This window comes from Malurus melanocephalus, unplaced genomic scaffold (genome assembly GCF_030028575.1).
Source record: "Malurus melanocephalus ecotype Western Australia unplaced genomic scaffold, MMel_1.1 scaffold_27, whole genome shotgun sequence".
Taxonomy (NCBI): Eukaryota; Metazoa; Chordata; class Aves; order Passeriformes; family Maluridae; genus Malurus; species Malurus melanocephalus.
In genome coordinates, this window is record NW_026623259.1 from 1,458,445 (window position 1) to 1,472,236 (window position 13,792).

Sequence of the window (13,792 nt, forward strand, 5' to 3'; positions counted from 1 at the left end):
GAGAGGAGAGGAGAGGAGAGGAGAGGAGAGGAGAGGAGAGGAGAGGAGAGGAGAGGAGAGGAGAGGAGAGGAATTTGTTTTGATATTATAAAAAATACATTGGGTATAGTAATCAAGCAAACACAAAATGTTTTCCTTGACAAAGTGATAGTGTGGGCCAGATCCCCAGGTGATGTAAATTAGAAGAGTCACTGAAGCTGTGTAGATTTATACCAACTATAATTCTGCCTGTTAAGTTTTAACTTTCAGTTAAATTCAGAGGAATATAAACAAACAGTTTAAAGCCACATGTATTTTTCAGCTTGATTGCATTCATCAGACTATGGTACCTTAATGATAATATATTCTCACCCTAACGGTCCTTTAACCTGTGGGTGGGTGTAGCCTTTAAAGAATGTATATGCTGGAACAGATTCTCAATATTGTGGAACGGATATTTGATTTGACTTGCCGTTACTTTAGTTTGCATTCCCAAATCTCTGTTTTCAAGAAACACTAAAGTTCTTTTATTTAACTGAGAGTAATAAGAAGCACGGGCTGCCCATGTTCCTCTCTGTACAGCCCTCTGATATCATCTTAAGCACTGCCCCTGATTAGGCATCAGGAGTATATAGATTTATCCAGAGACCCTTGTGTTGATGTTGATGAGAACACTTTATAGGGAAATACCTYCAGTGACATAAAATTGTGTCTTTAACATTGCTGGGGGATGGTGATAAGGACTAGGTGTGCTATCAGCACACTTAGTGAATGACTGAGACAAGTGTCTACAGAAGTTTTTGATGGCCCTTCAGAGTCTGTGCTAAAGGTTTAATTTGCTGCCAGAATACTATGGCCCCTCAGGAAGGGATTTTTCTCCCTAGAGTCACAGTGACGTGCAGCCAGGCTAAGGAGCAGGCCCACCACAGGTAAAGCTGTGCAGATAAAAATGGACAAGAGACATCCATTGTGCCTGCTCTGGCTGTGCATCAGCTGCTGAATTGGGAGAGCCAAAATAATCAAATCTGGGCATGACTGGGTCAATGATAAGTCCCAGTTCAGCCTTTGGAGAAGGAATGTGTGTTCCTCTGCACAGCCATCCAGGTCAGCCAGAGGAAAACAGCATTCAGGCTTCAGGCTGGTTTGCCTGGTGTTGGAGCTTGGAGAGAAGCAGGAGGAAACAAGATGAAACTTTCCTGCTGCCATCAGTTGGCACAAGGACCAGGCACTCATCACTACACAAAATACTATGATCTAGTATACAATTTCCACAGCTATTTGACCTGAAGAAAATTTCAATAAACACTCTCATTTTTCATATGATAATTCTTCATCTATTTTTATGGACTACAAAGTGACAGGACTGCAGCTCAAATTCCTGCCTTGAGTATTTGCTGTTTACAGATCAGATTTTCTTTTGTTTCTGAGCATGCTGTTCCAGCAGAGAACCCTTTGTAAATGTCTAATTGCTCTGTAGGCCACACACTATCTGATCATGGTGGTCTATGAGGAACAATAAAAGTAGACTTACAATAGCCTTCTTTAAATAACGCTTGGCACTTGACCATGAACATGCATGCATTCTGAGGTTTCCATTTATTAAAAAYCTAGCGCTTTTTATTGAAAAAATTAATGGTTTAAAATCACAATGAAATACCACTATTACAGCTGATCTTACCTAGAAAAATATGGCACTAAACCTAATGAGAATGAACTGTTCTCTCTCCGTTTTGCATACACTGCTGACATCCATATGTGGTGTTACAAAAACTGTCTKTGGCCTTTTTAGAAAAATCTTAATGTGTATTTAAATGAAAACATAAGTGGGTTACAATCCTCTGAAGTACTTTATTCAGTTAACTCTTTTTCTTTCCTCAGTAGAAAGATTTGAATTATTTTATATTGTTTTGCTCCCTGAAAATATCTAGTGTGATTACTATGATGATGCCATTTGTGCCACTCTGGGTACATTTATGTCATATTTTTTCATTTATAACTCCTTGTTTAAGATTTTTATTATTAAACCATTAAGAGTCCAGTCCTGTAAAAAAGGCTTACACCCAAGCCCTGGAAAAAAAAAAATCCATATACATGTGCTTAACTTGAATGCTCAGAGTAGTCCTTATAGCAAAGTTAAGCATGGCTATGAATGCAATACCGTGACTTCCTCTGTTTCATTAGACTGGCTAACTGCAGTGGGACAACTCAGTTCATGGAGTTAAGGTTGGGCAAATTGTATAAATGCATAGCTGGAGTTTTCTCTGGGATGAAACTATAGGATCTTAACTTCAAATGCAGATGATCTAAAGAAAAAAATGGAAGGAAATGGTTTCAATTGTTATGATGTTGCATAAATGGAAGATATGGGAATGGTGATATTAGATGCCTTTTTTTAACTTATGAAACAAAAAAATATTTTTAAATTAAATTTTGCAGGTCATTAGTCTTGTAAAGGCAGAGAAGTGTTAAGGGCTATTGTGCAAATGCCAGAGAATCAATTTTTTTTCAACTGGTCATTTATACACAGACACACCCACAACCTAATTTTAAAAATAATATATTTCATAACTGCTCACAGATTGCACAGCATGTGCAGCAGCCAAATAGACATGAAATTCTGAAACTGATTTAATGGAGCTGTTACAGTCTATTGGGGTTAAAAATCTCCTGTCTACAGGAATTTAAATATGCATTTAAATAACAGCCCATAGTAATTCAAAAAACTCCTATGCTGTACAGAAGAAATAGAATAGTTGCTAATAGGAAGCCAGCTAAGTTATCATAGGGATATTTGAAAAGCTCCATGGCATGTGGGTTCGTAGGTCAGGGAACAATGCCATGGACAGCCATGGCTCGTTCCTACCTGAGCTGTCCACTGGGCTTGCAATGAGGAGATTCAAGAGCCAGATTTTTAGCCCTCTGCTCACATTCCTCTGTGATTATTCATTCACACAATGAGTCCTGTTAAAACCAAAGGGACTCCTTGGGAGAATAGCATTACTTGCCTGTGGGTAATGGGTTCTTGATTTGACTCCAAGAAAGTAAGATTTAGCAACATTGTGCTGCCCAGCTGTGGTAAAGTGTTTTGGCAAATTGACTTACAATCTTGGCAAATGAGACGTGCTGAAAGGCATTTACACCGCTTCCAAATTAGCACATGCTTGATCATCTCTGTTTACCAAAGAGCCTGTCTTCAGAGGGGCAAATATACCAAACAGAAGGTTGTAGCCTTTGACAGCATTTGGGGATGCATTTTTGTAGATTAAGTTTCTTTCTGTTTTCTCCTTCCTTGTGTATTACATGATTTAATGGTATCTCTGTGCCTCCGTGTATTTTCTGTTCTCATCCATTGAAGTCCTGAGCTTGCTAATAAACAGTCACACAAACATCTCATTGATTATAAAGACACTAGTCACAACAGTAAAGTTATAAATAAGTTTAAACCATGAAGAACTGTGCCTGTAGGGTTAGTGCCTTAACTAGTTTCTTTTGTTGTTTGTTTAATATTTAAAATTTATTTAAGTAGTTTTCTGTCATTATGATTGAGCACAGGTGAAGAGAACCATTTTGGGATACTTATCTTCCTTTCATCTTTATTAAAGTTTTTCTTTTATTGAACTGGAAAAATATTAAACTTTTCACCCTAGACAGCAGGTTGAAGTATGACACTGTAATTGTAATCCAGATGGGAAACACAAGTAGACAGATAAAAGAAAATGAGCTGCAAAGGAGCCCAAACCGACAAAGTTGACAATGCTGTAATAGTACCTTCAACTTAGTTTCAAGCTGTTTGTTTTTGCAATGAACACAAGTTTCCATTGTGACATTTTTCTTTATGYAAACTATGGCAATACTTTGGTTTCCATGGCACTGTTTTCTTTTTTGTACATACTTATCCTCAAAAAGCAGTAAACCTACCCTTTTCTCTTTGAGAATGTTACTTTTAGCACTTAATAATTGAAGTCTAAGCTGATTTATTTTTTATGTCAGGGTGTCTTAAACACATTCCTCTATCAGTGAAAACTCCTGCAGCATTACAGTCATTTACTGTAAGTAGTTTATTCCAAACATTACTTCAGGAAAAAAAAAAATCCAGGTTTTAAAACTTGAGATTGCCCTGCCTTTTCCTCCCCCAGGTTCAATTGACTCCAGGGGGTACCAGGACTGAGCTTTCAAACTATTKTGGGGCACACGGCCCTGCACACAAAACTTTCAGCTTTGTTAATATGATATACAAGAGATGCAGCATTTTTGCTCCTTGCCAGTGACCACAGAAATTTTGGAAGTGCAAAATGTCTTATGAAATGAATCTTTTTGGAAAAAAAAAATGCTCTGCCTTCACCTGGCTTGCAACCTCTTGCATTTACACAGCAGCAGAGTTATTTTTGACTCCTCCACAACAGAGCTTAAAATAGTAAATAAACTAGGATGGCCACTATGTCAGTTTTTTTTTTATTTTCAAATCCATCCTTCACCTGGTAATTTGCTAACATTTCTCAAGTGAAAAAAAAGTCAGAAAGTCAATTCAAAACAGTTTTTCCATTCTCAGGTTCCCAAGCTGATGCTTTTTATTAGCAGAGCTTTGTATGTTAGAGGAAAGATACCCAGGTGAAATATGTTGTCTAATTAGTTTTGAATCTAAAAGCACCAAGGATATGTGACATAATTAAATATACAAATGTTATTTGAACCTAAACAGTTCTTACAGAAATTGAGGTAACATCAGAATGATGCCTTCAGAAATGTATTAAGTAGCAATGAACAAGGTCTGGATGTTATGTATAACATTTGGAGGGGATGGATCCCCCTTAGGTGTTTTTGTGTGTTCTTGGTATTCACWGTATTCTGCATGATTCCCCATATTTCCGATGAAACTGGAAAAAGGATCCTCTAAATCCATGACAAATTGTCATAAACCAATGCTGAGATGCTCRGCCAAACTGGTGGAAAAGGCTGTGATTTGGGATAATGTCACCATGCAGTTCTGGTGATGAGTACAGTATACAAATTCAGCCAGTTTTTAGCTTAATGGCTGCGAGTCTACAGCATTACTCAAAAGTCAGTGGGCTTTGTAAGCACAATGCAACTAGAGATGGCTATCAGCAAAATGAGAATTTAAAATGCCTCAGAAAGAGTTGTTACATGAAAAATCATGGGTAGTCCTGTCGCTGTTCTGGGTCTGGCCACACAGTTCCCACCCACATTGGTAGCAATATTTTGGTGGGGCAATGAAGAGGTATGGAATATCATTAAATGCATTAACATTGGACAGACCAAACACACGGTTAAATATACATATATGCATCTATATATAAAAGTTGTAGAATCTGAGCATATGTCAAGTGAGCCGCTGAGGTTTCTGAAAGCACTATCTAGGTTAAATTGTGTAAAACTTTTTTAACTATTCAATATTCTCAGTTTAACTCACTCCATTCTTTGTTTTCATACAACCTAATAAAGGCAATATTTTTGCTTTCTGGTAACATGTTTGCTAATGCTACATACAGGTGGTTAAGTCTAGGCCTTGGGCATTTCTTCTGGATTTATTTATCTTCCATTGTAGAGCAGTGGTGGTCTTTCATAAATGCACTAATAATGTTTACATTTCTAAAATGGAATGCAGACTTTCACTTGAGGTAAAAGATCACAAGGTCAAGGAAACTCAGAGATTAGATCTTCTGCCTAAGTAGGCTGCAACCTAGTAATACTTTGGAGATCTTGATAGGTAATGTTAATACCCTCCCACAGAGCCAGAGGTCAAGGCCTTTTGAGAACCAGCATTTTTCTTAAAACTGCCTTCTAAAATTTCTTTTATTAACCCACTCACACCAGTGAAACCATGACTAGCAATTGGGAGCATGGGCATATTTCAAGTTCATGCTACAGCCTCAGCTGATCCAGACCTTGTAGAGATGCCATTCCATCAGCTGCCCACTCACGCTTCTGATCCACTATGGAAATGCATTGGTGGCTGTGAAACAAGAAATGTTATTAAACTCACTGGTAGTACAGGCAGGTCAAACATGTGATGGTGATTTTTAGTAGAACAAATGCACCTATCAACAGCTTGGAAATGAAGAAAGTGAAAGTCAACACCTTTGAGACTGGGCTGTTTGGGTAGTAGCGTCCCTAAACAATTAAGTCTGACGAGCTGCAGAAAATCTCTAGAGGTAGGGTAACTCATGAGTTTTGAATTAATTGGTGGTTACATTTAATTCATTCAGATATGATGAGACTAAGTTAGTAAAATTACCGGAACTGATGTTTAAGTATATTTTCCTAGGATGACTTTTTGCATTAGATAAACATTGAGCATCACCTCCACAATGTGGCTGTCATTTCCATAAGCAGTCCAAATATACCTTGTTTTCCTCCCATCTCCCATAGTGTGCTTTGGTATTGAAACTAGTAGGCCCTATTCTGCGTAGTTTAGTTTTTGTGCCTGTGCCCAAGAACTTGAGTTTAACCTTTTCTGTTGAGCTGCAGTGTCTGTAACAGTTTATGACTATAAGAGAAGCAAAGTAAATGGAAGAGGCTGCATCTGTTATAAGAGAATCACAGATAGCTGAAAGATACAGAAGATGTAGAATAGTCTCTGCTATTTTAACCTTATTTCTTAAAACAAACAAACAAACAAACAAACAAACAAACAAACAAAAAAAGCAGCCACCAATGGAAAAATATATTTCAAAAATGAGCAGGAAAAGATTTGCCAAAATTATCAGCTTTTGCACTGAACTATTTTGAGGTTTTTTATCTGAAATAATATTTCTAGCTTGTTAGCTGGAAAAAAAATGTTTGTTTTAGGCAATATCAATCTGCTTTATATTTTGAGAGTGTCATGGAAGTGATAGTTCTTAGACTCTTACACACTGCTTCTTCCCTTGCTTATGGTTTACAGTTTGACYACTTCTCTCATAGTCAGCAGTGGCCACTCCCTAGTAATGAATTATTACAATACTCAAGAGAGAATTTGTAAATTCCCTTACTGGCAAAATGCCCTTGTTTCTGGGCTTTTTGTAGGAATTATTTTTTTGCAATGYTGGGAAAGGAAAACATTTCCTTTCCCGTGGTAAGTCTGCAAAACTACTTTCTCGTTTCCCTGAACTTCCCTCTCCCTCTCTGCAGAAAGATTTTTCTTTGTCTTGCAGGGTGCTGTGTATTTTGTGTGGTCCCCTCATATCCCTGAAATCCAAAATCACCTTTGTTTTGTACTGAAGCACATGTAAGGGATACTGTGTGAGAATGTTTCAGCTCTATAATGTTATACAGATCATGCAGGTGTCATCCAAACTTGCAGCCACTTATTGGCTGAACAGGAGAAATGAATGAAACAGAGACCATCAACCTTCCTGGAGCCAAGTCCATGGCTGTAGAATGTGTGTAGCCCTATGGAGATGAAAAAGACAGAAAGGATGCCAGAGTAAAATCAGAGGCATTTATTTAGTTGCAGTCATGATGAAAATGGAGCCAAAATCAGTCACTGCAAACCCAGACAACTTCAGAGTAGAGTTCTGTTTCCAGCCAGTTTCTAAAAATAACATGAAAGCTGYGGTGAAAACTGATAAAAGCTTGGAAATACCAAGCTACAGCTGGTCACCGGGCTTGATTCGCTGCTATATTAAAACCCCTTTAAACATCTTTGGAAGGGCACAGGGGCTTTAAAGTGAGTGTGAATTATATGGTTAAATACTTGCAGGTGATTTATCATAGCTTGTATTGCTGTGTAGGGTTATGAAATATATATTTTCTAGTCCTGTTTTCCTGAGTTGTGCAGGCCTAAGGAACTCCTGTTTGCAGGATAGTTGCAGCTGGAACACACAGAATGAAGTGTGCTGTGGAGGGGCTCAAGCTTGAAACAAAAGCTCAAACTTCTCAATATAGAAAGTTGCAATATACAAAATTATATCAATATTTACMTGGAATTGTTTGCATTAAATACTAATTAAATTTGTTCATAAGAAATTAGCCCTCATTCTATGTAGGTTTCTGAATCTGGCAACAGTAATTGTACATATTTAAGTGAAATTCAAGGCATATACTTTTCAGGGACCACTTTTATAAAAACTTAAATTTCACACTATAAATGCCTTCTAATTAAATGATTTTGCCTTAGTTTTAACATGATTAGGTAAATTAATTACCAGGCAATATTTTTCTCTAGGTTACACCTAATCCAACGGAACCTGTTTTAAATAGCTATAATTGGTGATTTTCTAGATCAAGGTTCGTACTCAGATCGATGAGAGTTACTTGTGTATATTGATTATTACCCATGCCTATGAAAATACCATTTGTGACCTCAGGAATGATAGTAGAATGAACAGGCTGACTCCAAACTGAAAGGGGATCAATGTGTTGCATGGAGATTAAAAAGAAGCAMGTTACCTGAGAGAGCATCAATTTTTCATGGACTGTGGACAAAACACAAAAGAGAAAGGAATTCTGCAGGTCACACACTTAATTACTGAGGTCTTGTATTATTTTCTTCTAGCCTAAGAGTGAACTAAGTTCATTTTTTTTTCAGGCACAGAGAAGGAGGAAATTCTCTAAGTCATGATGGAATACATGAGGGCATGTCCTTTAAAGGTGAAGATATTTGCTGTGTTATTACAGTCATACTCAGAAGTTTAGAAAACAGAGACTAGTGTATCATGTTATAATAAGTACACCTAGGCAGACATTATAAAGCAGCCAGGGATGAACTTCTTATGCACCTAAACATCCCAAATACATCCAKGCCTCCAAGAGAAGCTCACTTTTTCCTTTTTTCTCAGACATATGAATTCTTTACTTTAGAAATATACATTTTAAAAAGTACACCTAATTAAAAAAGTGTTACATATTGGAATAATAATCACAAATGTGCTTCCTTGTAAGCACATATTTCAGACTATTTTTTCCCTTACTYTGAGCTTAACACCAAGGTGGATTGGCAGATCATGGCAGATTAGTTTTTTTGCTGCAAATGTGCAATGGCAGAAAGATTTATTCCACATCTCAGCAGCACTTTCTGCACTTTAAGGAAGGCTAGGATGCTCTACAAGAGAAAGGACAAAGTACATGTTGTGCAGAGCTGCTCTGCTAAAGTGCAGAGCAGGCAGGGCAGAGGGAAGGACTCTGCCAGGCAGAGGAGCTGCAGATGTCCCAGAGCCACGATGGAGAACCCTCCGTCTCTGCAGACAGATCCACACTGCCAGCTGGCTCTGGGCAGGGACAGGGAAAGCCACTGCTAGTGAAGGGGAGAGAAGGAAGGAGTGAGCTCATGGACCAGGAGAGTGATCTGATGGAAACTTCCCAAAGCCAAATTCCATAATGTTTTAGGACTATGATATTTTGGCTGGCTTAGTAGTCCTTTCTGGTACACAGGTGGCAAACTGCTGTATGTTAGGCTGTGTTATTAAACCAGGAGATGGTGATTCTTCTTTCTTTTGTGAMACTCATAAAGGTACTACAGGGACTTTGCTCATCCCTGATAATCATCATTCCCTGATGAACTCCAGACCTACCTAGTGGGATCTGTAGGAAGGTACTCAAGTCTAAAGTAACACAATGTTCATGTGGTCCTCTAACCTTGAGGAAAAAAAATGAAAAAAAAAAAAAAGAAATAATTAACTGAGAGTCCAATTCTTAGCTTGTTTTTAATTACTTTTCTATCTGATCCTGTGACATTTCTGTAGCATTTCTTTCACATTCTGTTATGAAATGTATGGAATACAGTGGCAAAAGATTTGTTTTCAAATTTTTACATGACTATTCAATTATTTTCCCTCTCGAAACAGAAAAGGGGAAGGGGAGGGGAGGGAAGGGAAGGGAGGGAAGGGAAAACTTTCCAGAGTGAATTTAGAAGTATTGATTGTTCTCGGAGCCTGAGGTACAAGTTAAAAAAAGAAAATCTTTTCTGGATTCCATATTATTATTTGCTCCTGTGATTCTGAAACCCCACTTGTAGTATTTTAATCCATTTGGAAATTTGGCAATGATAATTGAAATTATAGGTGCTATTAAAATCAGCATGAACTGCATAGCTTTCAGTCATATAGCATGAAGGATTTCCACTCTACAAGCTGACATAATCCTAAACAGTCTGTACCTCTTCTCAGATTTACTTYTGACAGTGGGAAAATAAATACAGAAAAAAAAAAATACAGATTTTCTATTTTATTAGGGAAGACTATCATGTATACACAGAGTTTCCAGATTATTCACCACCACTTCAAACAAACAATCTTCCATGTGTCACTTCCCTAAAATATTTTTGGATGGATGCAACAAGTCAACTACATTCATCCACTGATAAAAAAGCATGAGAAGTTGAAAACTCAAATACTACTGTGGTTCAGAAAACTCCTAGCTAAAAGTAAACAAGCTGACTCCAATTCTAATCTTTTATTTGTTTTTTAAAAATTAAGAAAGTCATAAAAACAACTCATGAAGAGGAATTTGGCATCTGGACAAAGTGAAGGAGTGAAATCCTCATCAGAAAAGAGTGTTGATATTAGCCAGCTAAACTGGATTCATGCTGATTTATGTTTCTGCTGCTGTTGTTTTTCCTTTGCTTCCAAGCATTAGACAAATGCTAGCTTTCTGTTTTGTTTCAAGAAAGATGATTAAATGTAGACACCAGCTAGCTTGCTAAAGGAAAGGTTGTCTCAGACAATTAGCACCTTTATTATATGGTTCAGATTTTAATTCAAAATTAGAAATAAGACTGTCACGCTTATTTTTACATGTACAAACACTCATTAGCATTTCGCTTCAATTTGTTAATTTAATTAGGTATTTTCAGATATTTTAAATATTGTTTGAGCAGAAGTCCTGTATTTAAAGTCCTGTATTTAAAGCTTTCATGTGAAGGTCATATGGGCAAATCATGTTTTGCCAGGTGGACTGTCTACAATGTTCAGAGTCTTGATAAAAAACAGCTGCAATGTCCTGATACTGGTTGAGACTCAAGAATCAGACTGTGCAAACAAATATATCTTGGCCCTAGATACTTGCCACATCTGCCAACAATTAGTTATATATCAGGACTAGAAARGGACACAGGATAAACAAGATCTGATTTCAGAATAAGCAAATAAACAAGGAGCTCTGCATCATTATTCATCAAGTGGATGTGGAATTACCGAAGTTGCGGGYGTAGGTTCACAGCTGTCAATCCTTGAGGTTTAGCTCAAAGGATTAGGTAACAGAAGATCTGATTGACAAATCCTTTGCAGATGCTCTGGGAGCACATTATCTCACCTGCCTGCTGACTCCAGAGTGCCACCCAAACACTCAGCCAGGGTGCTCCTGGAGGGCAGATGCTAGCAGCCAACGGGCCTTGGGAGGAGAAAGAGCCTCTTTTAAAGAGCTTCTTATGATGATTTTTAGGGATCCTGCAAATAGTGGTGACATTATGCCAGTGGTGTTGCAAGATATCTGTCTGTTCAGAATTAGCTGAGACTCTAAAACAAATGAATACTTATATTTTGAAGCCCAAAGCAGTTTTTTTAGCTGAGTGTTTTATGAGGATGGAAGGAGGGAGGGAAGCTGAAACTCTGTGAAAATACTGAGGTTTCCTGGCTTGCAAAGTTAAGTTGCTGTGTAAAGAGACCATGAATCTTGACTCTCTTCTTGTAGGCAAAATATTCCAAGTTTTGAAGGTATTCCAAAATATTTTGATCRGTTGCTGGAGAGCATGAAAATGAAACAATGTTGAGTTTATGTAACGAAGAAGAATTTAATGACAATAAAATTGACAAATAATAGGCCATATTTATTATTTAGACAAAGCAAGGCCTTCTGATATCGTGTTTCACTTGGAAGATTGTATYCAATTAAATCAAAACAAGAAAGGAATGTTATTACCTGTGTGTAATGTGGGATGTGATATAAAGACCTTCATTCAAACTCCAAATCATTAAAACTCTCTAACTGGTGACCAGGGAGGACTTCAGATTCAGGTCCAACAGCAGCAAAATATGAATAAAGTAAGTTTTCACTTACTTTTTCCAATTTATTGCATTTTACTTTGAATAATTTAGTTCAGCTGAGTTGGAGAAAACACTGTAAGACACTGCACACTCTTTCAGGCCTCTCTGATACCACAACTTTATTCTCTGTAGTGAGTCCTCTGATGGTTGACAACAAGCAGTAAGCTGCTAACAAAAAAGTGTGAGCTACTGCTCCCTTGCACAATGCAATTCCTGCAGTGGACCAGGACCAGAGTTCAATTATTCCAGAGCAAATCAAGAATAAATATTCTTCTGATGCCTTATCGGAATGATGTATGAAAAAAGGCATTTTTCTGTCCATGGAATGGGAATTAATGAGCATGTTTTTTTCATTCCTATGTTGATAATTGTCATATAGCAGACATTCTACTGAAATCAGCTTCACAATTTTAGCTGATTCTGGCCAATTTTCAGTCAGGCTTGCAGACAATAAACAGGCGGAGGTAGGTAAAGATATAAGTTATTTTTCCTAAGCTTTGGGGAAATCAATTTTTGTTCAGAGTATCTGTGAATTAGGACACAGGCTTTAAAGGGACCTTAAAAATTATTTTCTGTCCCTTTGTACAATGTCAGAATCACTGCAGAATTTCATAATGACCCATTTAGGATTTATGGGACAACCAGGCTTATGGGTTGCAGTCATTTTGCTTTCTCATGGATTAGAAATAATGACATGTTCTGGTCAATAGTACTGCAGTCATGTCCAAAAGGAAAACTAAGAACTTTCCTTAGAAGCACAAATTTCAGAGAGGAGAATAAGCTACCTCTTCTCTACARCCACAGATAGCTGTATTCAAATTTCAGAACTCACAAGAAGATGAAATAGAATAAAACCTGAATTCTAATCGTACCTTACATTGCTTTAGAAACTCACATATATACAATGGAATATTTTGTCTGAGTTAATTAAAAACCACTCTTTTCATCTTATTAACTATACTTAACCAAACCAGTTGAAAGTTGCTTAAAAATCTGAAATTGGAAAGGAACTCATTAAAAACTGAATTAGCATTTCACTGATTTGAGTTTAATATGATTGCATTTACAGAGCACAGAAAAATTACCACTTTATTAGAAGTCATTTGTATACTTAACTGCTGTATGAATTCACCTTTGATGTAGTAGAATATTATTTGTATTAACTGTTAAGTATTATAAGGCAATTAGTCTTGCTCTGTTCTGTTTCTAAATATGAGTTACTAGATGAACCTGATATGATGCAAGTCTTATGATTTGTAGCCCAAAAATCTTCATTAATCTGTTGGGATATGTCTCTGTGATGGCTTGTCATTATTCCAGAGAAATTATTACTTTAGGGAAAGTCTTACAAAGCTAGTGCTGATATGATAGGACCCTAAAGCCTAGTTTTCCTCTCTGACCAGTCCAAGAATCTCGAGAATGTGTCCAGAAGAATCTTGGAATAGAGTTTCTTCTAGGAAAAACATTGTGGTGAGTAACTGTTTGCATAAGCTGTCCCAACACCTGCATGCTCCAGAGAAGTTATTTTCTGAATTTAGTGTCACGAAATAAAAGTACAGTAGGAAAGAGTATAAATATATTTTTCATATATCTAGAGGATATGTGATCAGCTTTGTGTTCTATTCCTTCCCGATTCTTGTAAATGTAGAAAAAATATTTCTAAAGCACATTTCAAAGTCAACTCTTCTCTTATTCAGGACTTCAAGTGGTGTCAGAGCAAAGTGCTCCAGATTGATGTAAATGTGCCTTTTAAAGTGAAGCCAGAGTTCTCCCTTGAGTGCTGCCATATTTCATTTCAAGGCCACAGCATCTTTCTTTACATTCAAAGGGAGGGA